Here is a 27,301-nt window from a genome sequence, read left to right as displayed (position 1 = left end):
GGACCATATGAAAGTGTCAGAAAATAATTTCTGCAAAATAAGACAAGTACAAATAAATATGATTTCATTTATTTCCGGTTATTGATACAATAATGTATAGGATAGAAAATGACAATGCTGAAGGATTTTATGAGATACATAAAGACTCTGATTTATCATAAATATAGTTTTGAACACTACACTTTTCATGTTCTCAGAAAACATTGGAATATTTGGTTCTTTCTATTTTATTTTTTTAATAATTCTCTGAGATTATTTATGAGGTCCTATTCTACAGGATCATCCTTGTGTTTCAGGAATTGTGTTTCAGGTATTCATTTTAAATACAGATGAAATTGCCCTATCTTGGTAGCATTATTCTCTCTTAAACAAATGTAGGCTGAAAGAATATTAATTGCATTGCATAATATATTGTGCGAGAAATGTAAGCACAGTCATTCAGGGTAGTATTTACCCTTTAATGTGGGGTGATAATTCTTGTCTTTTCATTTAAACATTTAAAGTGGTAGCTCAGCTGAAATTAATGGCTTTGCTGCCAACTGTCAGCATTCCAGAAAAACCCCAACTCCAAGTAAAGACTCTGAAGCAAGCATTTTTCAAAGTTCTATTTACTAGAATAGGTAAACTGATACATCTGGGAAAACCCGAATCTGAGCAGTCCGGGTTTTCCCTCAGTAAATCAAAACTCCCAAAACCATCCCCTCACTCCTCAGTCGATCACATGCTCCAATCAACCGCCATCCCATCTCGAGACATCACTCTGACCACTCCTTCTCCAGATGCAGGATCGCCTTGACCTTGACTGACAGGAAGAATGCTATTATGTCTACAGATAACCCCTCTACTAAATTCCCCCTCCTCCTTTCCCACACATGAGAAGCTTCCATGCTGCCACCAACCTCTTTCAAAATGTAGACAAGAATACTTTGGTAATAATGTTGCATTGTTCTCAGAAGTATTCCATGGCACATTTGGGGTGGGGAGAAATGATGGCCACATTGCTGAATATGCCATAATCTTCAAGAAGGGTATTCAGTCTTCAATTCACCTATGAATGTTAAGAAAAGCTGGGCTTAATATTTTAGCACAGGGGTCTCCAACCTGGTATTGGTCCATGGCCTGTTGGGAACCAGGCTGCACAAGCGGTGGGCAAGCACATGAAGCTTCATTTGTACATGTGCAGTATTAGGTTGCACACGCAAAACCATTGCCTGCCTCCTGTCAACCAAAGATATTTGTCAACTTGCAAAGCATCCCTGGCCTTAAATATGATAAAGACATACCTAATAGCCAGAAAGGCTTGGTAACTGTAATTCACACCGTCATCACCACACAAATGGGTTGCTATAACATGCTGTATATGGAGCTCCCTTTGAAAATGTAACTGATGCAGGAAGCAAACAACAAGCTGGAAAAAAACCTCACTATTGCAGATCTAAGACCATCTTAAGGTCACAGTACGCTAAGCTTTCAAGATCAACTCAGGTGCCAATGGGTAAAAAAAGTCCAATATCCTGTGAGATCAGCATAAATCAGGATCCATCTGACCATGCCTTATACAGTGGATTTTGAAGCTAATTTTGCAAAAAAAAAAAAAAAGCAGTTTGATGATCTTCCAGAATCGCAGAGGAATAAATTACAGACATATGAAAAATAAAACTTTCAGGTGACATGGAAGTTGTATGTCTTATGGAAAGCAAATACTGCATTCTACAAGAAAAAAAAATCTCATATACACTGGAGAACGGATCAAAAAATGGATAAGGTAGTGCCAAGGTTTGGCAATGCTTTGTCGCCTTAAGACTTGCACAGTTTGATATAACGGATGGAAGCATGAATTTGCTTTGTATCAAATAATTCTACAGGAGAATATTAGGCTACTTATCCATCAGCTGAAGTTGAAGTGCAATGGGTCATGAAGGGAGACAAAGATCTAAATCTAAGCAAAATTACAAGATAATAGATGAAGGGGGGAAAAACCCCAGACACATGGTGGCAGGATCAGAAGTGAGTCATTAATGTTAGAAAAGTCTCAAGTTTTATTGAGTTGAAACAGTTTGCAAGGAAGGAAGGAATAAAATTCCTATATTGTAACATGAAAAACTGAAACAAATATAAGTATGCTTGTTGCAGTTATAGCTGCTAAAGTTAGTACAACCAATTATTGTATCTAAGGGGCAATTAAATTTTTTAACACTGATAAATTGGATGTTGGATAAACTTGATTATGAAATAAGCATAAAAGTATGGTGTTTATAAGTAACAACCCATGAAATAGATAGCATTTAGTAGCCAATATGCAAAAATCATAGCATTCAAAAGAGTACAAATAGATTTTGACAAAGCTTACATGATATTGCTCAATATTTTCTCCCATTTTCTTTCTTTCTTTCTTTCTTTCTTTCTTTCTTTCTTTCTTTCTTTCTTTCTTTCTTTCTTTCTTTCTTTCTTTCTTCCCTCCCTCCCTCCCTCCCTCCCCCCCCTCTCTTTTTCCTGCCTTCTTTCACATTATTTTTTAAACATATTGAATTATGGAAGCAGTGGAAGTCTGGGTGCCCATAGGCAGCTCAATCATGTGTGTCAGTGTGAAAGCTGCTAGTGCATCGCCTGGGGGTGGAGGAAGCAAACACTCTGCCCTGAGATAGGAAGATCTTAAAGGATTTTTTTCTTTTAATTTTAAGATTAGGGAACTTTGCTTTAAAAGCCCTAGCAGTGGTCTAGGTGAATATTTGTAAACAAAGCCTCCGGTAAATTATTAGATGTCAATCTTTTGAGCCAGTGACAAATACTACAGTATATATATAATAGAGACAAACAGACAGATAGGCCTTTAAAAAAGCATCCCGTATGGAGAGATAAAGAATCTTTTGGATATTCAGAACAATGTCTTCTTACATAAGTGTTAAAAATGCACAATTAAATAAATATAAACTAAATATTTTACTTTATCCTCCCAACAAGCCTGTAAAAACTGAATGGCAATATGTTCAAGGCCAGTCAGGATGCTCAATAACTAAAACATAATTTAAATTGAAATCTTTTCTTACATTCAGCTAACTACTATAGCATACCAAAAATGAAGCAGAAGGTTCTTCCTAAAAGATTAGCAGGTGCTTTCCACCATGTCAGTGCCTTTGGGAGAAGTATTTAAATGATAAATTAATGAGCTCCTTCAAATCTCAATTTATACAATCATTATTCAAAAAGGGATTTGTAACACAGGTGAAATTGGTACAAGTGCAAAGGTGTGTTTGTATGTCTGTCTATCATTTTTCTATCATTATTCATTGCAGAGATACCAGTTTAATTAAAGCCTCGGTGGCACAGTGGTTAGAGTGCAGTACTGCAGACTACTTTGGCTGACTGCCAGCTGCCAGCAGTTTGACAGTTCAAACCTTACCAGGCTCAAGGTTGACCCAGCCTTCCATCCTTCCGAGGTGGGTAAAATGAGGACCCAGATTGTTGGGGGCAAATAGGATGACTCTGTAAACCACTTAGAGAGGGCTGTAAAGCACTGTAAAGCGGTATTATATAAAGTCTAAGCGCTATTGCTATTGCTATTAATTTGGACAGCCTGTATCCATGTTTAGGGCCTATGCTTAAAGTAAATGTTGTGTTCATGAGAGTGGAAGGGACAGATATTTTGCACTTAACACAATGTAATATGTAATTTTACATAGATGCTTTTATGTTGCTATAAAAGAGATATCACATAGTATTTTATGAAATGTGGTGACAAATTTCATAAAAACTATAGTCCATATTCCAAGGATGTGAATAATTGTGTTACCATTTCAAATAAACTCACACTGTGCCGATCAATTGTTCAGGAGGCTAAAAGGATGAGTTTCATCTGTCCTTCTTTCCTTGATGGACAGCAGATCATGTGATCTGTGCTTATTTGAGGATTATATGAACAAAATCCAATTGGATCAGAGCCAAGTTCTTAAAAAATGATTGACAACATCTTGGGCAGGTATTGATTTTTATCCCTACTACATAGGTCACCATATTGTACTAGCATATCTGGAAATTCTTTCATTTACATTATCAGCTCTCCAATATGCTAGCCAATTACTTACACAGGATATAAACTCTCGCCTATAAACATTTCAACCTGAAAAAAAATAAAAAAAAAATTATCCCCCGGGTATGAGGGAGGCTGCTTTGCTAGCACAGAACAATTCTCCAAAAGTCTTCCCTTGAGTTTAAGTCAGTCTGTTTGCAACATTTCAATTGTTTTATTTCCCATCTCTTCCCTTTGTTGTTGCTCTAAATTAAACTCTACTGGAAACTGAAACATTTCATATTATAACAATGCCTGTCAGGAGTTCTTTACTGTGCATGATAAAATGTAAACTCTTTAATTAACTTTTTTGTAACAGGCACTGGAAACTACTTGAGCATATTAATCAGTACACAATTTCAAAGTTGTTTTTTCCCCTTTTATTTCTGTTTGCTGCTTCCACTCTTCAGCTTGTTACTGTATTGAGGCCCATCTTACAACATAGTCCACTAATGAGTATTTCTTTTTCTGATGTTTATCTTCTGTAACAATTTTAAAATACCAAATACCATTTTTTTCAGACTATGAGATGCTCCGGGCTATAAGACGCACCTCGTTTTTTGGGAGGAAAAACAAAAAAAAATCTGCCTCCCAGTAATTTGCCTCTTTGCAGCAAACAGGAAACAGCAAACAGCCTGGTCAGTTTCAGCATAGCCTGATTTAGCACGAGCAGCTGATTGGTAGTTGGATCTGCCTCCTGAAATACCGCCTATCAGCTGTTCCAGGCTGCAGGGATCGCCACCGCCCATTGTCACCATCGCCGCCCATCGCCGCCTCCGCATGTCCCATTTTCAGCCCGTTCCAGGTGGCAGGGATAGGAGGTGGTGGGGATAGGTGGTGGCAGTGATGGGCAGCAATGGCAGCGGTGATTCCCACAGCCTCGAACAGCTGATAGGTGGTATTCCGGAAGACAGATTCAACTGCCAATCAGCTGCTTGTGCTAAATCAGGCTGTGCTGAAACTGACCTGGTGGTTTGCTGTTTGCTGCAAGGAGGCAAATTGCTGGGAGGCAGAGGCCGAAGGGTGGGGGCCAGCGGGTGGGCGGGGCTTTGGCAACATTCGCTGTATAAGACGCACAGACATTTCCATTTTGGGGGGGGAGGGGAAAGTGCGCCTTATACACTGAAAATGTAGTTCTCTCATCAAGCCACTCATATAGGCTCCACTTTAAACAAAACAAAACAAAAACATTATAAGGTATAGTTAAATTGATTTCATAACACATTTTAAAAGAATACTTTGCTAAAATACTTTACCAAAATGAACATGAAGACTAAATCTAGTTTTATTGAGATTGACTATAACACCAGAATCTTGGAAGTCTATTGTAGCATATATACCTCCTTCACAGTGAATTAAGAAGGTATCTGCCTGGGCAACTTCTGAATATTACCTCATTGCTCCAGACTGGAGAAAAAAATGGTTCAGCCCTCTTTGCCTTGGTAATGATTCTTACATATTTCCAGCAAGGTCCTTACCCTCAGCAGGTGTAATGGTCAGTGTGTTGAACTAAGAACAAGAGACATGCAGATTCTAATTTATCCTCAGCTGACTCAGTGTATTTTACCACTCAATCTCATAGCTTGACTTATCTCACAAGGTTATTGTTGTAGCAAAAAGTAAGAGGAGGAATTGCTATGTGTCTTGCCTTAAGCTACTAAATGAAAGGCAGGAAAGAAAAATAAACGGCCTCTCAGCTTTTAAAAAAGTTAATGGCACCCAAATAAATTCTTTTTTGTATCTTGATTTCTATGGTGTAGCATGGCATAGACATCATCACTACTTTATAAGATGAATCAAACTGCATTTAATAAAGGAATTATTTATGTTAGAGAATAAAAGTACTACAGTATATGCTTCCTTCTCAATTAGCGAGTCTTCATCAGCTAAATAAACTTGCAAAATCATTCCTCTTGTATCAAATTTCCCTAACTTTCACCCCATCTGGACCCCATAATCAAGACTTCTTAAAGACTTCTTCTATTGCAGGTTTTACTGCTGTTTTTAATTTTCAGGATTAAGAAGTAGTTTGAAAGTCTTCTTGTTAGGTTTCCTTTTTGCGCTAACCTCTACTATTCGCAATAATGCTTTCACCTCTGAAAGAGAATATTTGCAGCTCAGGGTTGAAATGAGGGGTCCTTGGTGCTGTCTGAGCTTGCTTGTTTTCTTGCAGATGTTTCATTACTCAAACTAGGTAACATCATCAGTGCTAGTGTGGATGATGCAGGGTGAAATGCTCCTGGTTTGGACCGGATCGCCCGATCTGGTAGTGATGGAGGGGGGTGGTTCGGAGAACTGGTAGCAAAAATCCCTGCCCCCCCCATGCCCAACTGAGCCGCACAATCATCAGAGGCTTTTTTTTTTTTTTACTTTTAAAAGCATTTTTTCTACAACTTCTTTGGCCGAAAAAATGCTTTTAAAAGTAAAAAAAAAAAAAAAGCCTCTGATGATTGCGCGGCTCAGCTGGGATCATCAAAGGCTTTTAAAAGAAAAATAACCCCTTTTTTCTTTTAAATGCCTCTGACGATCCAAGCTGAGTTGCCTGATCATCAGAGGCATTTAAAAGAAAAAAAGCCTCTGCTGATCAGGCAACTCAGCTGGGATCGTCAGAGCCTTTTGAAAGCATTTTTTACAACCTCTTCACCGAAGAGGTTGTAGAAAATATGGTTTTAAAAGTAAAAAAAAAAAAATTGGCCACGCCCACCCAGTCACATTACCCCTCCACCACCAAGCCACGCCCACAGAACAGGTAGTAACAACTTTTAGATTTCACCCCTGTGATGATGTTACCTAGTTTGGGTAATGAAACATCTGCAAGAAAACAAGCAAGCTCAGACAGCACCAAGGACTCCTGCTTTTACCTCTGACCTCTTTTTTGCTCAGATTTTTATTCCACTTTTTAAATATACAATCAAGGGGACAAACATCGTAATACTTCTCCTTCTTCCGGTCTTCCCCATAGCAACAATTCTGAGAGGTGAGTTGGGATGAGAGAGAGTGACTGGCCCAAAGTCACCAGACTGCTTTCCATGCCTGAGGTGGAATTCACAGTTTCTAGGCCAGTACCTCAACACTACACAAAATTGGCTAGGCTTTCTCTTAGCAAAATCACCTCAAAGTGCCAGGCTTCTTCCTTTCTCAGCACTGAGCTCTAATTTAAAAAGCCTCCTAAGTTCATCTACTGACTGCCCATTCAATTAAAAAAAAAAGAAAAAAAGACTGTCAATGGAAACTTCACTTTCATAGAAACTAAAGCAGACACAAATGACTTGGATCCACTCTACAATAAGAAAGCTCACTTCTTGCCTATTTGTTTCCACAAAGAATATAAACATTATGAAACAGGCACTCAGATTAAAAAAAAAAAAAAAAAACCAAGCAGCCCTGCAATAATTAATGTTAATATCTTTCCAAAGGTTGATAGCAAACATCTCAACTTTCATTAATTCTAATTTCAATCTGGTATAATGAAGATGCTTTCAGTAATGATGTTGTTATTATCTTGTTTCTCAGATTTTTAATATAGTAGAAGTTAATGTTCATTTATACTGTCATTCTTACACTAAGGTTTTGTTTTGTTTTGTTTTTAAAAAAAACCAAACGTAACCTATTTTACCAATCAATATGGTAGATATATTACATCCCCAGGAGGACTAAGGAGGACAAATGATGTCATAACAGGTAATTCTTGATTTATGATCAGTCACTTAGTGACTGTTCAGAATTGGACTTCCCAAAAGCTACTGACAGCCTGGTTTCAAAATTACAGCTGCTGCAGTGCTCCTGCAGTAATTTTCCCTTAGGACCAACCATAGGGATGCTGCCATGACTCATCCACCTATCTCTCCCTCATCCTGCCTCACCAGGTCCTTGCAGGACTTAGGCCTGCTTTTTCCCCCTCCACTGGGTCCCTGTTTCCCACTTCACCAAGCCCCACACTCTTCTCCATCTCCCATCACCAATCATGCAGTTATTTTTGGAAGATCTCTGGAGCTTCCTGGGGGAGGAAATTATGCCACCCTATCCAGTGGTGTGATTCAAATAATTTAACTGTTTTGCCCAGGGTCAAGTTGGCTGTCATAGGAGGCGTGGCCCTCCCGTCCTCCAGCTCTGCACATGCAAGATGAGCCTCCTGTGATGGCCAACCTGACCCTGTGAGAACCAGTTGTTAAATTACACACACACACACACACACACACACACACACACCGCTATCAAAGTACATCCTGGGCACTGTGCTGCAATGGAGAAATGGGAAACAGAGCAGCTGGCATAAGGGAAGGCAGAGGAGCAGGGAGAAGAAAGAGGGAAAGCAGCCTTCTTCTTCCCTTGCGCTGGCCGCTCTGTTGCCCATTTCTCCATTGCAGCACAGTGCCCAGGATCCACTTTGATAGTGTGGGGGAGTGTAATTTAACAACCGGTTCACCCGAACTGGTGTGAACCAGCTAAATCCCACCACTGAGTCCCTATCCCTTAGCATCCCTAGATCATGTGGCTCTGTCCTGGGAGCAGGCACCATTTTCAGAGTGGCCACAATAAATTGTGGGGATCCTGAGGGGCATGAAGTGGAGAACAAAGTACCTCAGGTGATGGAAGAGGCCTGTATTAATCCTCCCAGGGCTTCTCCCACCTCGGAGGCACCCCATGCTTTGCTTAACAACTTGCGTAGTTGCTTAATGATTGCATCAGGAAGAGCAGAAATGGGGGTCATTAAGTGATCATATGGTTGCCTTGTTTAACAACCATCATGACCTGCGACTATAATAGGCAAGTTGCATTACTGTCATAGGTTGAAGACTACCTGTACACAAATGCTGCGACTTATATATTTGCATCAGTTATCATGATACACAAACATATTGGTAGTGATGACAAAGATTCAACCAACAGTTGTAATAGGGAGGTATAAAAATGCCAGCAGTTTCCTCATTCTGGGGGCAGCATGTGTTGAAAATTGCATAAGAAGTCTCCAAATGATGTTCAAAACTTTAGAATGATTCAAAGGTTCTAATTTAAAGGGGTTTCCACTGAATATCCTTTGAACTTAAATATCCTTCCGAATCTTTTTACAGCTCTAACATACAACCACATAAGAGAAGCCATACTCAATCTCTCAAATCTAAAAATCTCTCCACTTCTCCTCCCCCCAATTCAATCATGTAGCTTCTAATTTATTATCATTTATTCATATCCTCTAATGGTGTTTTGATTCAGGCATCAATCTGTATTTCTTTTACTGCAGCCAAACCTTTACTGCCTTCCTAACAGATTGGAAATACTACTTTACAGTCACACAATGTAACACACAGTTAATCAGAAGAAGATTGGATGGCCTGCTGTTATCCAGTAGTTTCAACGGAGTTTAATCCAATCCTGAGAATAGTACATTCTGTACTACTTAATACTACAAGCATACGCCTGTGGCTGAAATTATGGATTTTCCTTCAGTATGCATCTTTGGGAAAGTAGAAGACAAGCTTGTGTGTGATTATATATGAACACTTTGCTTTGTATCTATTAACTTCATTATGATTAAAACTGAGTTGAGTAAATTCCCTTTTTCATTTTCCAGACCTAGTTAATGCCCATTTGTATGGTAAATAGTCCACTTTCTATTCCTTCACTAACACCCATTGTCTCTTTATCATGGGATCCTTTCACTCTCACAGAGATTTTCCGTATCAGGAAGCATCAAATGCTAAAATACAGAATAATAATAATTGTTGTTTTTCAGACCCAGGGAAACATGCAAAATGGATAATTGTGCATTTTCTTTATGCCTAAAGAAGAATGTATGTGGCTATTTGGAAAATGCAAGGCATTTCCTTGGGCCCTTAATCATTTAACACTGGAGATGAAAATGTGTCAAAAAAGAAGAAAGAAATTACCATGAGGAAAAAACTACTGAAACTTCCTCACAAAATGCAAAGATATAAAGATGAATCAACTATTCATGGGTAATGCTTTCATTGGTTATCTTGCATTTATTTTAAGATGAGCTGAAACCTAACTGGGTGGTAATTTTCTGTTCTGTTCAATTTTTACTTGCCCAACAATAAGGAATGAAGAGAAAATGAATGAGTATGAATGGAAGTCTCAGTCACATTCAATCACTTCTTTTCCCCCAATAGTTCCTTAGAACTCGTGGAATTACATTCACATGCTATCTGGAATTCTTTTACTTTTAGCTATAATACTATATATTTGGAATTGTTGGAAGTTTGACATTGAATATAGACTCATGGGAACTAACTCTCCCCGTGATACCCCAGAGCAAATTTCTTTTTAGGATTTTTGGAGTGGGAGAGGAATGGCAGTTAAGTATTCCCTAGAACATGGGTGTCAAACTCAATTTCATTGAGGGCTACATCAGGGTTATGTTTGACCTCGGGATGCTGGGGAAGCATGGCCACCTCAACGTCACTCATGTTGGGGGCACCTGTGGTGGCCCGAGCACTCTGCCAGTGAAAACGGGTTCCCGGGATCCACTTCTAGCTGCAATGGCCTCCTGCAACCCTCTGCCAGAAAGAATGGAGCTTACGAGAGCTGTGCACAGCCCTCCTGAGCTCCGTTTCCAGCTGTGATGGCTTCCTGCAACCCTCTGTCAGTGAAAATGGAGCTCAGGAGGGCCGCAGAGCCACTGGGGGCCAGTCCTTCACTGTTTCCAGGCCAGCCCCATGGGCCAGATTTAAGCACCCCATGTACCAAATCCGGCCGGCGGGCCTTGAGTTTGACACCCCTGCCCTAGAATAATACTACATTGGAGAGTTTTAAAAAAAAATCAGAGGAGAGTTAAATAACTACAATAAAGGAATTTTCTGACAGTACTACCATCTTAAAACAGGAATAAAATCTTTTTTTTTTTTTTTAAAGAAATGAAGCTGAAGCTGAGTCTGGATGGAAAAAAATAAAATTGGTGTGTTATAAAATACAGAAAATAATAGGCTTCCTTCCCCTCCCCCCATGGTCTGAAAATGGGAAAAATACTATACATGAAGTATATTTTAAGTCAATCAAGTTGGCATATACAACCCTCTCAAAGGAACACTGTGCAAATGTTTGAAGCAGTCCTGAAACCTGCTTCTCAAAGTATTGAAACACTGCATTCTATGGAAGGCTGGACAACTTTAAGGATTTTAAATATACCACATGTGTCACCTTTGCATATTCTAGAATGGAATTTGAGAGACCCTCAACGTAACTGCACTAAAGAATTGAAAGAGAAGAGCATCTTGAAACTGTGTTAAAAATGTGTACTGGTTACTGCATGAAGTAACTCTCCAAATGATTGACATAGACCTTCTGTCAAGAGATAAAAATTACTATGTATCAAGTTCAGAAGTGGAAAACAAATTATGATAAAAAAAACTTTTGTATAGCACTATTACTTATATACTGCCGCATAGTGCTTTACAGGATTCTCTGAGGAGTTTACAATGTCATCATATTGCCCCTAACAATCTGGGTCTTCATTTTACTGACCTCAGAAGGATGAAAGGCTGAGGCAACCTTGAGCCTGTGTCATGATTGAACTCCAGGCTGTGGGCAGAGTTAGCCTGCAATACTGCATTCTAACTACTGTGCTGTCACGGCTCTCCTTATATCATATGTATCCATCAGTTTCTCAAATCATAGACATCTGAGACTAAAGTTCTGATCAGACAATGTGGGCCTACAAAGATCTCGTCATGTGGGTAGTGATGATCAGCACCTGTCCCTCTGCAAGTCTCATTGTGACATTTCTTGTTCATACATACAGCATGATAATCTTCAATGGAGAAATCTTCATGTGTAGAATTATACATGCAAATGCAACTATTTGTCCTGAATTCTGCACAACAAGATTCATGAAAGCTTTCCATTATAGGAAAAAGCTTTCCCTGTATGGAAAGGCTTTCCTGCATGTAATTGTACTGTATTGATGAGTGATCAATGTTCTAGTCAGAAGGATCTTCTGCATTTTGCACAAATGGGTCTAGTCTGACTTCCATACTCTAAATAGAACTGAGAACATTTGGTATGTTAAATGCTTAACAAGAGTAATAAAACCAGTTGCATTTGCAGTAAATGTTATTCAGTCATTTACATGACACGTCATTACATTGATAAAGTTGTGAAAATAGCAGGAAAAAAAGAGGAAAAAAGGGAATTATTGCCCTGAAATTTCAACAAGATATTTTGCCCTTGGCTATAGTTTTGCTGGCATTTCTTCATTACAGAGACATAACTGCACATATGTTCCTAAAGTCCAAATTGCAGTTTTTACTTTTTTATGGCATTTGAATTACAATTATTGACACCACATAAAATTGACATAGGTTCAGGAATTACTTTGATAGGGAAGCCAAAATACAGTCAGTATCAATTAACATATATAAAAACATATATGCTAAAACATATATATTAAATTTACTCTAATTGTAACTGACCAACCAGAAACTATGTTTTCTATAAAGCATTTGACTTCCTTCTCTCATTTTTGTAGGTCAGGCAGAAGATAAAACTATTCTCACTCTTAAAACCTTTAAATGTCTTGAAAATAGGTTGAATTCAGCTTTCAGAAAATTAGAAAGGATGTTCTAAAAAAAAAAAAAAGTGGCCTAGGATAAGTCTGTAGTTTTAAGTTCAGTGCTTGTTACAGTTTCTCAAATCACAATTTACTGTATCAGAGAAACAAATAGACTTGTCAAAGAATGTTTAAAAATGTCAAAAACAAGAATCCAGCAACATTTAAAAATCACCACTGTTTTAGCAACTATGCCATTCCTTACTGCTAGTCAGAACAATTTATTTTCTTGCTTCTTTTTTGGACAATACAGAAGCTGCAGTCGAGTGAAGAATATAGGAATAAGCATCTTTTGACCACAAACAGATGGGCTTGATAAAGAAAATGTCAGCAAAAATACCAAAGCAATGTGTCACAGCAGTTTTCTGACAGATAGAGGGGAAAGGTAGAAAAATGTTCTATCATGTCCAACAAGGTGTTCTTTTTGAGATTTAAAGATCACTGTGCAACTTTAAACGTGTTTGTCACTTTGACTCTGACTGGAACTATCTAGAGCTTCACAAGAACTTTATCAGCTCAGCAGAGGGGTGTAAGGAAAAAAAACCAGCCCATTCACATTTATCTCAGCCAGGTTCCCTTCAAAGCCAACAAATAAATTACAGTGTACATTTGATACAAATTGATTTCTTAACTCAAATAACAATGTTGTCCTCCCAGCCAGGCCATGTGTCACTCATTCGCAAGCCTGAGTGAAAGGCTCAATCTGTCTGTCTGACAGAAATAGGGCCTGACGCGTTTCACCAAGGAATGCTAATAATCCAGGCCTGGCCTGGCCCTTTGTGGGCAGCCCATGATAAGGAAAATCAGCCCATCCTGTCAAACGGTGTGAAGGCCCGATCAGCGTTTGTTCCTACAACACTAACGCGGGTCTTGGAGCTGCTGTCCTATTTCATGTAGTAAATGAGAGGAAAATAAGAAGCCCCAGCCGCTCTGCTTAAGATGCCAGTGTGACTAGGATGAAGCCGAAGTGAAAAGGAAAACCCCATTGAATATCTTGAGCTGATCTTATCAGCCACAGGAGAAATGAGATATTGGCAGGGGCTGTTGAGTCTCTCACAGCTGAGCAGGTTAATAAGGTTGGGAGGCAGGCCACAGGCTAATTGGATTTGCCTTGGCTTGATAAACAGTGGCAGACCTATTGCCAGTAAAACAGAGACAATGCAGCTCTCCATTCTGTCCTGCTCTTTGTTTCTTTTTAAACCATGGCAAGGAAAAGGCTGCTTTCTTAAAGCTAACAGCATCTTCCGAAATTCCCAGATGAAGAGGCCAGCCAAAGCAAACTATGAAACAGTAGTTGTGCAGGATTCTGATTTTAATCAAACGGCATTTAACCTGCCTGACCCTCCAAAGTCAGTTCACATCAAAACAGAGCTGCAAAAAAGAGCTAACAAGAAACAGAAAAAATAACAGCCAATGGGCAATCAAGGAGACTGGCATTAAAGCAAGACAATGGATTCTCTAAAATCCTTCTAAATTTAGTGGGTTATTTGCATGAACCTCACTCAGAGTTGGAATATATGACTGTAGAGATGGAGCAATTGTTTGTGAGGATTTGCTGATAGTTTTGCCCTGATTTCTTTGTATGTGCCTCTAATACAGTACATATTTTCATAAATAATACTTTATCCTGTCATAAATGTGCTTTTAATAGATTCTTCTTATACTCTGATCTAAATGAGAACTATATTTTCTAAATCTTTTTCCAGTTCTCTCCAAATTTACTTAGTTGGCAAGAAAGAGTTTTTTGTAGGATGTGTAACTTTAAAGTGGGGAAATAAAAGTAGATTTTCAGAAGTAGTGTTTCTGCCTTTTATGCCAATAAAGAGTCCCACTATGCACATAAGATGTCACTTTATATCTTGGAGAATTTTTGTGACTCTGGGAAGAGAAAGAAATAACATATTTTCTGTAATAGTCCTTTTTGTTACTTATTAACCTGGAGTTTATATTTCTGAACACTAAAAATAATACACATTCAAAGAAAGATATCCTTTTATTTTCTCAATTGCCTGATTTTATATTTTATTTGTTTTCTATATCTTAAAAATATTGGATGCTTGAAAGTGAATCTGTTGTCACTAAATGCAAACCAGAAGGCATAACTTGTGCTGAAATCCAGTTTTGGAAAGAAATCTGGTGCTCTGTGTTCCTTTTATGTAAGGATCACTGTGACAAGGAAGGGCATCCTGAAATTATGAGAATCATCTCAATATTTTTTTTTCATATTGTCTGCATTGGGTCTATGAATAAAATGACTGCATTTGGATCTATGGAAGGATTTAACGTGAGTGAGACAGCATCTTGGGACTCTTTATGCAGAAAGAATATCTTATTACTTAGAAGCTAATAAAGAGAAGGGGCAGAACAGAAGCATGTAATTTTGCTCGCTGTGGGTGAAAATATTTCACAAGAAGAGCACTCCACTCCTCTACTAATGATAGAGTTCCCTATTCCACCAGGCTTAAAATTTTGGGCTTGGACAATGTGGAATTGCGCTGCCTGCGGTCCGATTTAAGCATAGTACACAGAATTGTCTGCTGCAACATCTTGCCTGTCAATGACTTCTTCAGTTTTAACCACAATAGTACACGGGCAAACAATAGATAAAAACTCAAGATAAACTGCTTCAAACTAGATTGCAGGAAATACGATTTCAGCAAAAGAATGGTCAATGCCTGGAATGCTCTACCCGACTCTGTTGTTACAGCCTCAAACCCTCACAGTTTCAACTTCAAATTGTTTACCATGGACCTCTTTTCTTAAGAGGTCCATTAAGGAGGCGTGCATAAGTGCATCAGCGTGCCTACCATCCCTGTTTTACTGTCCCCATTTATTTGTATTTGCTTCCTTTGTTTATGTTTATGTTCATATCTATACTTGTTATCTTGTATGTTTGACAAACAAATAAATAAAATATTTCCTGTTATGCATTTGCATGGAGTATTAAGACCTCTGCTGATTTGGTTGCTTTGCTGAAGACATTTATGGATTCATGATCATTTGTTATCCCTTAGGTCTTTCTGGAATATTGTGAAGTAAGCAAAGGATAAATTGTTTTTGGAATCATGATTAGGAAATCATTGAAAACAAGGCAGGTATTATGAAAGCAATGCTTACTTTTTTTTCTTCCTGAATTCGATGATATCTTGACTGCTTGTTATGTGATTGCCTCATCAAGGGACTTCAAGATGAAATTATCCATGCTGTTCTCCCTCTGTGCCACATCCATTTTTTCTTATTGCATTGCTAAAATGATGAGCTGCTAATACAGCCTTTTGTAATACAAAAGAAATATTAGTCAAGACTATTAGAAAGTCAGAATCTATATAAAGTGAAATACAGGAAGTTTGTCAAGCTTTTCTAAAATTGCTTATTTTTTTATCTCACATCATTGAAAAGCTTTCAATACTAAATTCCATTTTCACTTAAGAATCAAGTGATAAAAATATCTGATGGATCTTTTTGTTTTCAGAAGACTAATGCTGGCTGTATCTATTGTTGTGAAGATCAACTCTTATAAAAATCATCTGCTGCTAGACTTACTAGATACAGAAATGGTCCACAAGTCTCTTCCACTTACTAAGCAATTCCATTTCAAGAATAGGAAGGATGGCAAGAAGGGATTGATTAACAAGATTTCAACCTTGCGGGGGAGGGGGGGTGTTCATTCAAATTTTTAAAATAACTTAACTAACCACTTCATCGTTTCACTAGCATTCAGAATAATTTTTAATATTAAGAAGAACATGCTACATTGCTCGTATTGTGTGTTATAGTTGGCTCTGCCTTCAGTCACCAGTCTAACAACTTTTACTTGTCTGAAAATATAATAAATGATATATTAGTATCATGATGACAGATATTAGTGTAATAGCTAGTTAATATGTAGATGTTGTGAAGTAAGCCAAGGATAAATAGTTTTAATTTTTTTTTCAGTCTCCACACCATTATATTCTAAATAAAAATGTCTACACATTCAGGCAAATTGGAGATATATTTAAACTTAGTGTAGGAACTTATTTCAAAAAATCCATATTCAACTGAACAACTGTGACATTAATTACTCTTTGACATTCCATATAGAGGTAGATTTATTCATTTCATTCACTTCAAACAAAATGTTTTAATAGATATAGTCCAATTAAAGCACTTAATTCTCAACCTATCAAATATACAAGATGTTAAGTAATTAAATGGCATTGTGTTCAAATCTATCAAAATTATGTAGAAAATGGGAACTAAAGTTATGGCAAATTTTAACTAGTTAAAATCTGACATTAAGAAATTGTTATGGTTAATAAATTTTTCCAGCATTGTCTGATCATCTTTCTAATCCTTTAGAAATTTTGTAGGCTAAGAATTGGTCATCTTTTTCTTCAATGCACCAATGTAATTTTCCTAGCTAATACAGTTGTTTTTGACATGACACAGTAACTTGTGGAAAACAGTACCTTTAGTTTATTAGCTATTATCAATCTGTATAATTTCTCTGAAGCTGTAAAAATATATCAAAGAAAGGTAAACTTTTATTCTCTTTAATTTGTTGCATAGCCCAGAAGTTATAAGAATCTAAATTGTGTCATCCATAAAATATAATTTAACTACCTAACCATAGAAAACCCTTTTATAGAATTCACTAACTTTATACCAAATATTTCTTTCAGGGCGAGAAATGATGTCAGAGGCCAGCTTTTAGTGATACCTTCCAACATAATGGAATACCTAGCATACTCACAAATCTCCCACATCCCTTTTTTTAATACACTGGGATTCTGAGTTTTAATTCCTCCTGGCTGAATATATTGAACATATCAGCCTAAGGAATTAAAATAATACAAACCAGAATTCCAAATATTGATAGTGGCTTGTGATCATGCTTTAAAGCCTCAATGGTATTTTGGGAATATAATGGAAGTTACATCTGGTCCTATCATATATTGGGAAAAGTGTCCATCTTTGGGTAACACCATGAAGATAGAGGAAAGCAAAAACTAATGTATTGTATAAGTAGAAACACTCTTACCAAGAGAAAGGGAGACAAAAACAAAAGAGATAATACAAACAGTGGCTATCAGTTTAGTTTAGTTTCTATTTCTTCCACTAATGATAATGTTCCTTGGATTACAATTTTAGCTGCCATTAAAATATTTCTAGAATTTAAAAACAAATGTTTGTAGCAGGCTGACTTTTATTTTTGTGTGCTTTAAATTCTGAAATTGTTTTTCCATGAGTTTTCAGAAGATGTAGGAAAATCCATCAAGACTTCATATATACTGTATTTTAATACTTGAATGTATAAGTTACCTTATTCAAGCGACATGTTTGTGCAATGCATGAAGGTGATGACTTTAACCGAAAATTCATTTTATCAAATTAAGCATATGTGAAACTAAGAATTACTTGTTCAAGACAAAGGAGGGAACTAAAAGTTCCATCAAGGCAGCCCTGCTTGTTTATTATTATTTCTTCTTAGTAACTATTTTTCTTAAAGTTTAGTAGCACAAAACAACAACAAAAATGAATGTATTCTTTATGTGATCTCAGGTAAATAGAATTAATGTGCACAACACATTATATAGTCCATCAGACATACATATTCAATTGAGGAAATAAAAAATGAGTTAAACCATCATTTGAAATGAATATTTTAATCAGAAAAAAAATCAACTTAATAATGGGATATTACAACATTCTCTTCTAAACTTAGTCTCTAAAACTACACCAGCACTGTTACCTAAAGAAAAAGCAGTAGTTTCATTATAGATCTCAGTAAATCTGAGGAGGCCAGCCTCTGTAGAATCATGCTGTATACATCAACTTTGAGAAAATGAAAGTTGTTTACTTGGTGAACAGGCAAAAATAAATAAAAAATAAATAAATCTGAATATTGTGAGGAATAGTAACAAGCACATTCTGATTTCTATTATTGGGCTCAGAGATTTGAAGCAAGCTTTTTGAAGAATGCTCAGTGGCTAAGACCCTGAGCTTGTTGATTGAAAGGTTGGCAGTTCAGCAGTTGGAATCCCTAGTGCCACATAACGAGGTGAGCTCCCGTTACTTGTCCAAGCTTCTGCCAACCTAGCAGTTTGAAAGCATGTAAAAAATGCAAGTAGAAAAATAGGGACCACCTTTGGTGGGAAGGTAACGCTGTTCTGTGCGCCTTTGGCATTTAGTCATGCCGGCTACATGACCACGGAGACGTCTTCGGACAGCACCGGAGATTAACACCGCCCCCTAGAGTCAGGAACGACTAGCACAAATGTACTAGGGGAACCTTTACCTTTACCTTTAAATGCAGTAAACAAAAGAAGAAAGAAACAGATAATTAAGCTCAGGGTTTGACAAATGTGTAAACATATGAATCCAGATATCTGTCAAAATCCATCTCTTTCCCTTACTTCTACCTGTATCCCATGTTAAGAATTATTGAAGAATATTTTTCCACTGTCAAGAAATCTACCAATTATGTTCCTTAATTTGTTCCATATTAAAACTACAAGGATTGCACCACTCATGGGCCATTTTACTGAGATAAATTAGAATTTGGCTATCAGGACCAAGAAAATTTCCCCGGAATACTCTCATTGGAAGAGAGTTTGTTGAATTAGCTGTCTAAGTGTGTCTTTATCATAAAATAAATCAGGAGACAGTACAGCGAAGAACATGATTCTCCCACCCATCATCCGTATCTGTTTTTTTATTATTTTGTTTACTGAATTTCTGTTCTTCAAAAAGCTTTAAATCTCTGAGCCCAATGAGAGAAATTAGAATTTTCATATGTGTCATTCTCTAAACCTTTTACTTGCATTTATTAAATGCTATTTACTTCTACCGAATATTTGTTTTCTTGACTTTCCTGTTACTAATCCTCAAAAATAATAAACAATATTAGGAAAACCAAACCAAGTGTTTTTTTCTGAAATCTTCCAGCTGTTCTCAGAATTTACAAATTCAGGAGGAGACTATTCTATAATGCCAGAATTTATAAACTTAACTTGATCGTCTTCTGAAGAATTTATGAATCATGGTTAATAATCAGCTTTAGGCCCTTCTGAGGAAACAATCACATTTTGAAGCTGGAGAGGTCCAGTAAATAGCCTCGAGGAAATGACCCTGCATCTTATTAAGCACAACAACTCACTACTGTAGGACTTTATGTCAAAGGTAAAACATTCCCTGTAAGAGTCAGAGAGCATAGAGCAATTCTTTTTAAATGCTTTATTACTGTAAGAATGAAAGAGCATGATATGATTTTGCTTTTTTTTTTTTTTTTGAAGAAAAGTAGAGTGGGTGGTTGTTGTTTTTTTGCTATGCTTTTTGTCTTTTCTTAAAAAGTTGCTCCTTACTTTGGCATTCCCCTTCTTTGTATTTATTCCGTCTTATATTCATTACTGTCCACCTTCTGAATGCTTTTATCTTTCTTTTATCTATTTCTTATGCCTTTGGCTAAAATAAGACTTAGCTTCTTTCTATTTCAGGAATCTGCAGAGAAGCACAGTTTATCTTATGTTACACCAACCTTCTATTTTCCTATTTAAATGGCAGATATAGATTGAAAATCAGATTTGGGGGTCAGGGAAATGATTTTGAGTTTATTGTCATTTAGGCCTATCTGGAAATTTTTGCTGTATAGAAAAAGGAAAATCTAACAGCCTATCCAAAGGCAATCTGAAAATTGTTTGCTTTTATAACTGAATAGTTTTCAAATAGGTAATTTTGCTAGTTCTTTTTTCCTCCTTTGCTACAGTTATTTCAATTTACACACACATTCACACACACAGGGAGAAGTTATTACCATTCCACTTTATTCTCAATCAGGAAGCTAATAATTGTCTTCCATTTTTAAGCAAAAAAATACAGTTGGTAATATTGGATGGAAGCACTACATTCTTAGTCTACATTACTCAATATGAATATGCACAGCTAAATATCATTTTGTGTTTCAGTATTGCTAAAAAATGAATACACCATTTGCTTTTGTTATCTACAATTAAGTTTAGTCCTTGCTGTGCTTATAAATCATATTACAGCTACAGCTTTTAAGAATGCATCAGTCCTAGCTGTTTGACTAATCTGTTTGTATACCATTATTCCATTTTTTAAAACCAAGTGTATCGGGATGGGTTCTACTTACCTTTACTACTGGTCCGCAACGGGAGCGCGCACGCTTCTGTGCATGCGCAGATCATCAATGATGACGTCTGGGTGGGTGGGCGAAGCCTCCCACCTCTTTTACTACCAGGACAGAACCGGACAGAACCTGGAGCAACCCACCACTGAAGTGTATGCTAGTTCACAAAACACAATATACCAATAATATAATATCAATAATAATCAGTAAACAAGTAGGAGCAATAAAAGGTAAGATTTAGAAAAAAAGTAGCAATAAGATATACAGACTTATACAGACTCTACTGAGTTGTAATATAGGTATTAGGCAAGTTATTATGCCACATCCTTTTATGTAAATTGCTTTTATACTTGCTTATTGTAAGCTGTCTAGAGAACTTTATCTAAGGATATGGCAAACTAATCTGATAAATAAATAATAAATAAGTATATATGCAGGCAAAGAAACCAGTCTTGGCATACACATTAATCATTAAATAAAGAACCAGATAAACAACGTCCATCTACTAGGACAGCATGGAAGCCTGTTAGAAAATTGGTAATTGCAATGCAGTAATATTAATCAAAGGTTTTCAGGGGCTGCATTTAGGGTTTTTTTCTGCTCCTTCCTTCTTAACTGACTAGTGTCAGTTACAGGTTTTTAAATTTTATCCCATCTATCTCAGCACACATATGAACAAAGTACATATGTGTACTTTGCATTAAATGTGCATTTAACTTTACAGTGATATTATATGTGTATATATATTTCTGATGTAGAGGTGAATATGCCAAGGAATAGATTAAAAAACTCTCATATTTATTTCTTTACAAGCATTCTGCTTTGGAAATCTAATCTGCTTACAAAACTTTTAAAGGACCAAATTCAGCAGTGTAAAAGACTAACATTTAGTTCTTATTTCATAAATTTAAAGCATTGTCTAACTATTAAAGATGTTGAATATTATGTTGTTGTGTCAATTTTCACTAATTTCTGGACAATAATATAAATCCACAGAGTACTCTGTCTATTGATGTTTTTGATAAACTAAATTAGTATTATCTCCAGTGACATGAAAAATGAATAGTTTGAAGAAAGCATTGTAAATTGGGATGGGGATGGGGATCTGATATCAGAGAAAATATCACAATAATGACAAGTGGGCCATTGTTTCATTTTTTACAGATTTTGATGAGCCATTTAAAATGCTTCTGAAGATAGCATCCAATTTTGTGCAATTTTGTTCAACTCCTACGTTCAAAACAACGCTATAGAGCACTGCACACCAGAACAACTAGACATAAGAACAGTTTTTCCCTGAACGCCATCACTCTCCTAAACAAATAATTCCCTCAACACTGTCAAACTAGTTACTAAGTCTGCATTACTATTAATCTTCTCATCATTTCTATCATCCATCTCCTCCCACTTATGACTGTATGACTGTAATGACTTGTTGCTGGTATCCTTAAGATTTATATTGACTGTTTCTTAATAGGATTTGATTGCTTATTTGTTCCCTATGACTATCATTAAGTGTTGTACCTTATGATTCTTGATGAATGTATCTTTTCTTTTATGTACACTGAAAGCGTATGCACCAAGACAAATTCCTTGTGTGTCCAATCATACTTGGCCAATAAAGAATTCTATTCTATTTGTCCTAAAAGAGATTGAGAATGTGAGTCACAATAATTGATTCTCAATTTTCGTTAAATGTTGCTAAATCAATACTGCTGGCTAGCTATGATCCACAAAATAATGATTTTTCAGAATTCTGATATACAGAAAGTCCCTGGGTTAAGAATGTCCAACTTAAGGACAACCCTTAGTTATAAACAGGCTGCCTATTACTAACATCAGTGGGCAGCGCTGTCCTTCCTTGAACAGATGAACTGCTGAAGCCATGCAGTGTCTTTATGAACCAAAGAAGCCATTTTAATACAGTATACAGCCTGTTTTCAGTGGTTCATGAAAACACTGTGTGGCTTCAGCAGTTTGTCTTTTGGAGAAAGGACTGTGCTATCTGTCATTTTTAGTAATAAGCAGCCCCTAAGCATGAATTCTGACTCAAGTTAAAGACAGATTTAGGAAAGGAACTAGTTCTTAATCTGAGAACAGCCTATATATAAATAATATTTAATAAAATAAAATTTAATAAAATAAATATATCCAAGAGGCCCAGATGAAATCTACGGCATGCTTGGAAATGGGTATTTCTTGGACAGAGTTTCTTTAGATGACTCTGAAGCCAGAATAAATAAAATCTCCTTGGTAGGATAAAGTATATCTGTCTCTTGAACTCATTCCCTGTGACAATTTTATATGAGATTGTGATACATATGGAAAAAGATCACCAGGTAACAGAGGCAAAGTTTTTGAAAAAATACTAGTCTTTCTACCAGAGGAATAGTTTCTTCCCACTACAGACTATTTGACAATATTACAAGTTGCTTTGGATAGTGAGATAAGTGGAAAAATAAATAAATAAACAAACAACAAACAAACATTTCATTTGGCAATATATTAAGCCACTTGGTAGAGATGGGCAGCTATAGAAATTGAATAACTAACTAAATAAATAAAGCCCAAATTCTGATTAATATACATGGTTGTGTCTGGTTATTTTATGTTATTTTTAAAAATTTCCCCTCTTATTTCAACTGGTTCAGGATTCTATTTTTGCAGTAACAGAATATGAAATTTAGTCTTTCAGAATAAATAGAAGTTTCTACATATTAACCTTACATTAATTAAAGGCCAGTCAACTTGTGCATGGAACTTCCAGAAAGTATTTTGTAGGCTTCATATCTGAAATGAAAGAGATTCTGAGATGAAAGTGTACACAGTCCCAGATATTCTATAACTTTAAGTTACAAGTACCCTATCCCAGAATAGTGCTGTAAGAAAAAGCAGAGTTGGTCAGTTTGTCAGGTTGTGCTGCAAAACAAAATGCATGCATGCATGCATGTCTGACTGACTGGCTGGCTGGCTGCCTGAAAAGAAGCAATTCTGTTTTAGCAATAATTGTTGTATAAAGGACTTGAAGTGAAAATTCCTAATCTAGACTCACCGATTGTCTGGCAGTATATTTTCTTCAGACATAGAATTATATTTATTTAGCATATTTAGATATTGCTAGGTTTAAAAAAAAACAATGCTTGGTGACTTACATATTTTTTAAAAAATCCAAAAGACAAGAGAAGCACAATTTACCATAATATAACAGGTAGAGCAGTTGCCATTTGTTTACAGGCTTTCTGGAAGAAGTCTCTTTAGTTCTGGAAGATCAGCAATGAGAATGCCAGAGGCAGGCTAATTTCCAGAGGATGGCTGTTTCATAATATGGGCACTGAATAATAATAATAATAATAATAATAATAATAATAATAATAATAATAATAATAATAATAATAATAATAATAATAAAAAAACATATCATCCACAAGTCTCCATTACCTTCACTTCAGTACTTGAGGACCATTAGGAGACACTGGTAATATGTCTACAATGGGTAAATAGGGTAGGCAATTTCTATGAGGAGAAGGCCATTCTGAAAGTGCGTAGGTGCTAAACATGTATGGCTATATAGGTCAGAAGCAGCAAACTGGAGTATCATTCATTCATTCATTCATTCATTTGTTCAGTCTGTATAACTGCCTGTTTCAAACCATTGAGTCTGGTCAGCAAACAACCATAAAAATAAGTAAAACACAATACAGAAAAGAAATCAAATACAAATTGTATATGTGTGAATGATTGGCAAACATTATGAAATCATGGGATTGATCACAGTAATCCATTGTAAGTGATCATTTGAACTTCATTATTACGTTTGTGTCTATGTGGGTGTAGGATCTTCTGCTTGGGCAGCGAGTTGGTCTAGAAGATCTCCAAGGACCCTTCCAACTCTGTTATACTATATTTTGTCTCTCTTTGTATATGTATATGCCCTCTCCCCACAAAAGAGTGAAGATAAAAGAAGATGCAAATTTGTACATGCTATTTTTATGCTTCAATATCAGGCATCATCTTGCCAGTATATGTCCAGCAAGTACATCTTGGGATGGCCCATTATTATGAAAATAACAAATTTTTGGACTTCTGTTTTCCATCTAACGTATAATAAAACTAATGCAGAAATTAATAATGCAATAATCATGCTGAAATTTCCATTGGCTGACCTTTCCAAAACTATTCAGCACAAGCATTTCTGAGGATGGCAGAGAATATAACTGGAATGGACTAGTGCTAATATCATTATCTTTTGATGGTTAATTGCCTTAAAACACTAAATCAGAGACTTAGAGTCTTTCAGCAATGTGCTTTTATATTATTTAGGAAAGCATTGGAATAAAAGTTCTCAGTGACGATAGATCAACTTGCCTGATCATAAAACTTATCCTTCCCACCAGTCACTTGAAGTTATTTTTAATATTCAATCATCTTCAGCTGAATGAACAGAGTCTTCCCTACAGCAGTACAATGCTGCTATTATCTATTATACAGTTATACCAAAGAGAAACATCTCCTTAGGCACATCTAGAGGATCATGAAGTTTAGCTACTTTCTCAGTATCTAGCAGATGAAAGGCTGTTAATGTGTCTTTGGTCTTATTGTTACAGAAAAGCACAATAAAGTCATATTGGTTGGTGACTCTACTGGAATTCTTTTTAGAAATGCTTACTTTTTCTTCCTTATCTCAATTGTTGCAGCAGTCTACAACCACGATTGGAGGTTTTAGGAAAAGTGCCTGGATACAAAATTAATGCTATTGTGACACCTTCAGAACTCTCAGTAGAATTTTAGTTTTTTTAAAAAAAACAACCCATTGTAAGTACTTGAATTTATTTTATTTTATGTAAATGCATATGAGTTGCATATGAACATCTACAAATATGAGGAGGCTCTAGCTTTATGTGAGAGACAAAGGCTCTTGGACCAACACCAGTTTGGATGGGATTCTGATTACATGGCTTCTCTCTCTCTCTCTTTTTTTTTTTAAAAAAAACTTTCCTAATGGTCAACTGTAGGGAGAACACCAATTAATTTATTATATTTTCAACATACAAAGTGATAATGAGGAGTAGGACCCGTCCCACCTGCATTTAAGAGATTCTTTTTGGTAGTAAATTGTCTCAGTTTAGGGGGCTATATCAAGTCTGCATCTTGAAGTGTGTTGGACAGGATTTAAAGTCTACCCCAAATTTGGGAGTGTGGAGGTCCAGAGTTTTAATAAGTTCAGTGGGTGCTTAAACCCACTTTATTTTTCCATTAATCCCATCAGCTAAAATGCAAAGGTGCTCCAAACCTCTTCCTATTCAGAGGTAATTCTGAGGAGACTTAGAACCACAAATGGGATCCTGGGGAATAATATGCAGCTTGCAATCTAAAGCTATTTGTTTCTGCTTTAGAAGAAAGGAGAGGGAGGTAAGTGGTGGATAAAGTGCTTTGTGTTTAAAAATGGACCGTCCGGCTTTTCCTCTTTAATTATCAGCATTAATAGAGAACAATATGAAATAAACTTATGGACTCCTGCCAGTTGAATTTTTGAATCCAAGGTAGCAGATCTGTAGAAAATGTAAATTTTGAGATCTCTTAAATAGGGTGGGGGGAGGTAGTCAAAAAATTATTTTACATTGATAGGATGTTAAGAAAATCAAGTCTGTGGCATTTTGTCAGGTCTATGAAAACCAGATCAAATGTGCTTCCTCGACTTACAACAGTTCATTTAATGACCATTCAAGGTTACAATGGCACTGGAAAAAGTGACATGACCATTTTTCACAGTTATGATCTTTGCAGCATCCCCTTGATTGTGTGATTAAAATTCACACAACTGTTTGTCAGACCTGGAAGCCATCTTTTATGTTTGGGCCTTCAAGCCTGCCACATCTTCTTCTGTGGGACAATGGGAGGGGAGATTGCATAGAGTGTACATGATATGTAGTCAAAATAACATTCCTTTCTCAGATAGTCAAGGATGCAGTGCCCTGGCACCTGGAGTCGGATGACTGGGAGGTGTCTTCAGTTTGGACGGTGGATGATTGGACCATGTGATGGACTTGAGGGTGCTGGGCGGGGACTTGAACTTTTACTTGAGTGGGGAAAACCTGGAAGCTTTCAGATTCAGGTTTTCCCAGATGTGCCAATATGACATCTCTAATAAAAAAGTAACTTTGAGAAAATCCAAGCCACGGAGTTTTCTTTCATTGGGGTGTTACTTGGAACCCTGACACTGGTTCATACTTATGACTGTTGCTATGCTGCAAGATCATGTGATCACCTTTTGTCACTTTCTGACAAACAAAGTCAACGGGGAAGCCAGATTCATTTAACAATTAGATTACTAACTTATCAACTGCAGTGATAAGGTCTTGGCTATGGGTATTCAACTATGATGCAACTTGGTAGGTTCAGCTTTGGGAAGTTGGCATGACCAGTTTCAACTTTGACTTATTCACAATTTCCTCATAAGACCAAAATGTAGTTTAGAGACTCAACTGCTCAATTAGTATAGAACAGGTGTGTCAAACTTGTGGCCCGTAGCTTGGAAGCG

General features: G+C 36.6%; 1 long non-coding RNA gene across 2 annotated transcripts; it reads right to left on the bottom strand.

Moving 5' to 3' along the window:
* Positions 1–53: 53 nt before the first annotated feature.
* Positions 54–23,769, bottom strand: LOC132711627 (uncharacterized). Of its 2 annotated transcripts, XR_015733229.1 has the most exons (5): positions 23,491–23,769; positions 22,288–22,405; positions 20,767–20,920; positions 15,750–15,904; positions 54–1,048 (listed from the first exon to the last, which is right to left on the bottom strand). It is a non-coding gene; the product is annotated as an uncharacterized LOC132711627 (long non-coding RNA). The 2 variants fall into 2 exon arrangements; XR_015733230.1 differs by lacking the exon at positions 22,288–22,405.
* Between the last annotated feature and the right edge of the window lie 3,532 nt (positions 23,770–27,301).

This window comes from Pantherophis guttatus, chromosome 3 (assembly GCF_059756535.1).
Source record: "Pantherophis guttatus breed Tessera chromosome 3, ASM5975653v1, whole genome shotgun sequence".
NCBI classification, from domain to species: Eukaryota; Metazoa; Chordata; class Lepidosauria; order Squamata; family Colubridae; genus Pantherophis; species Pantherophis guttatus.
The sequence above is the reverse complement of the archived record's forward strand: the minus strand, read 5'-3'. Positions and strand labels throughout refer to the sequence as shown.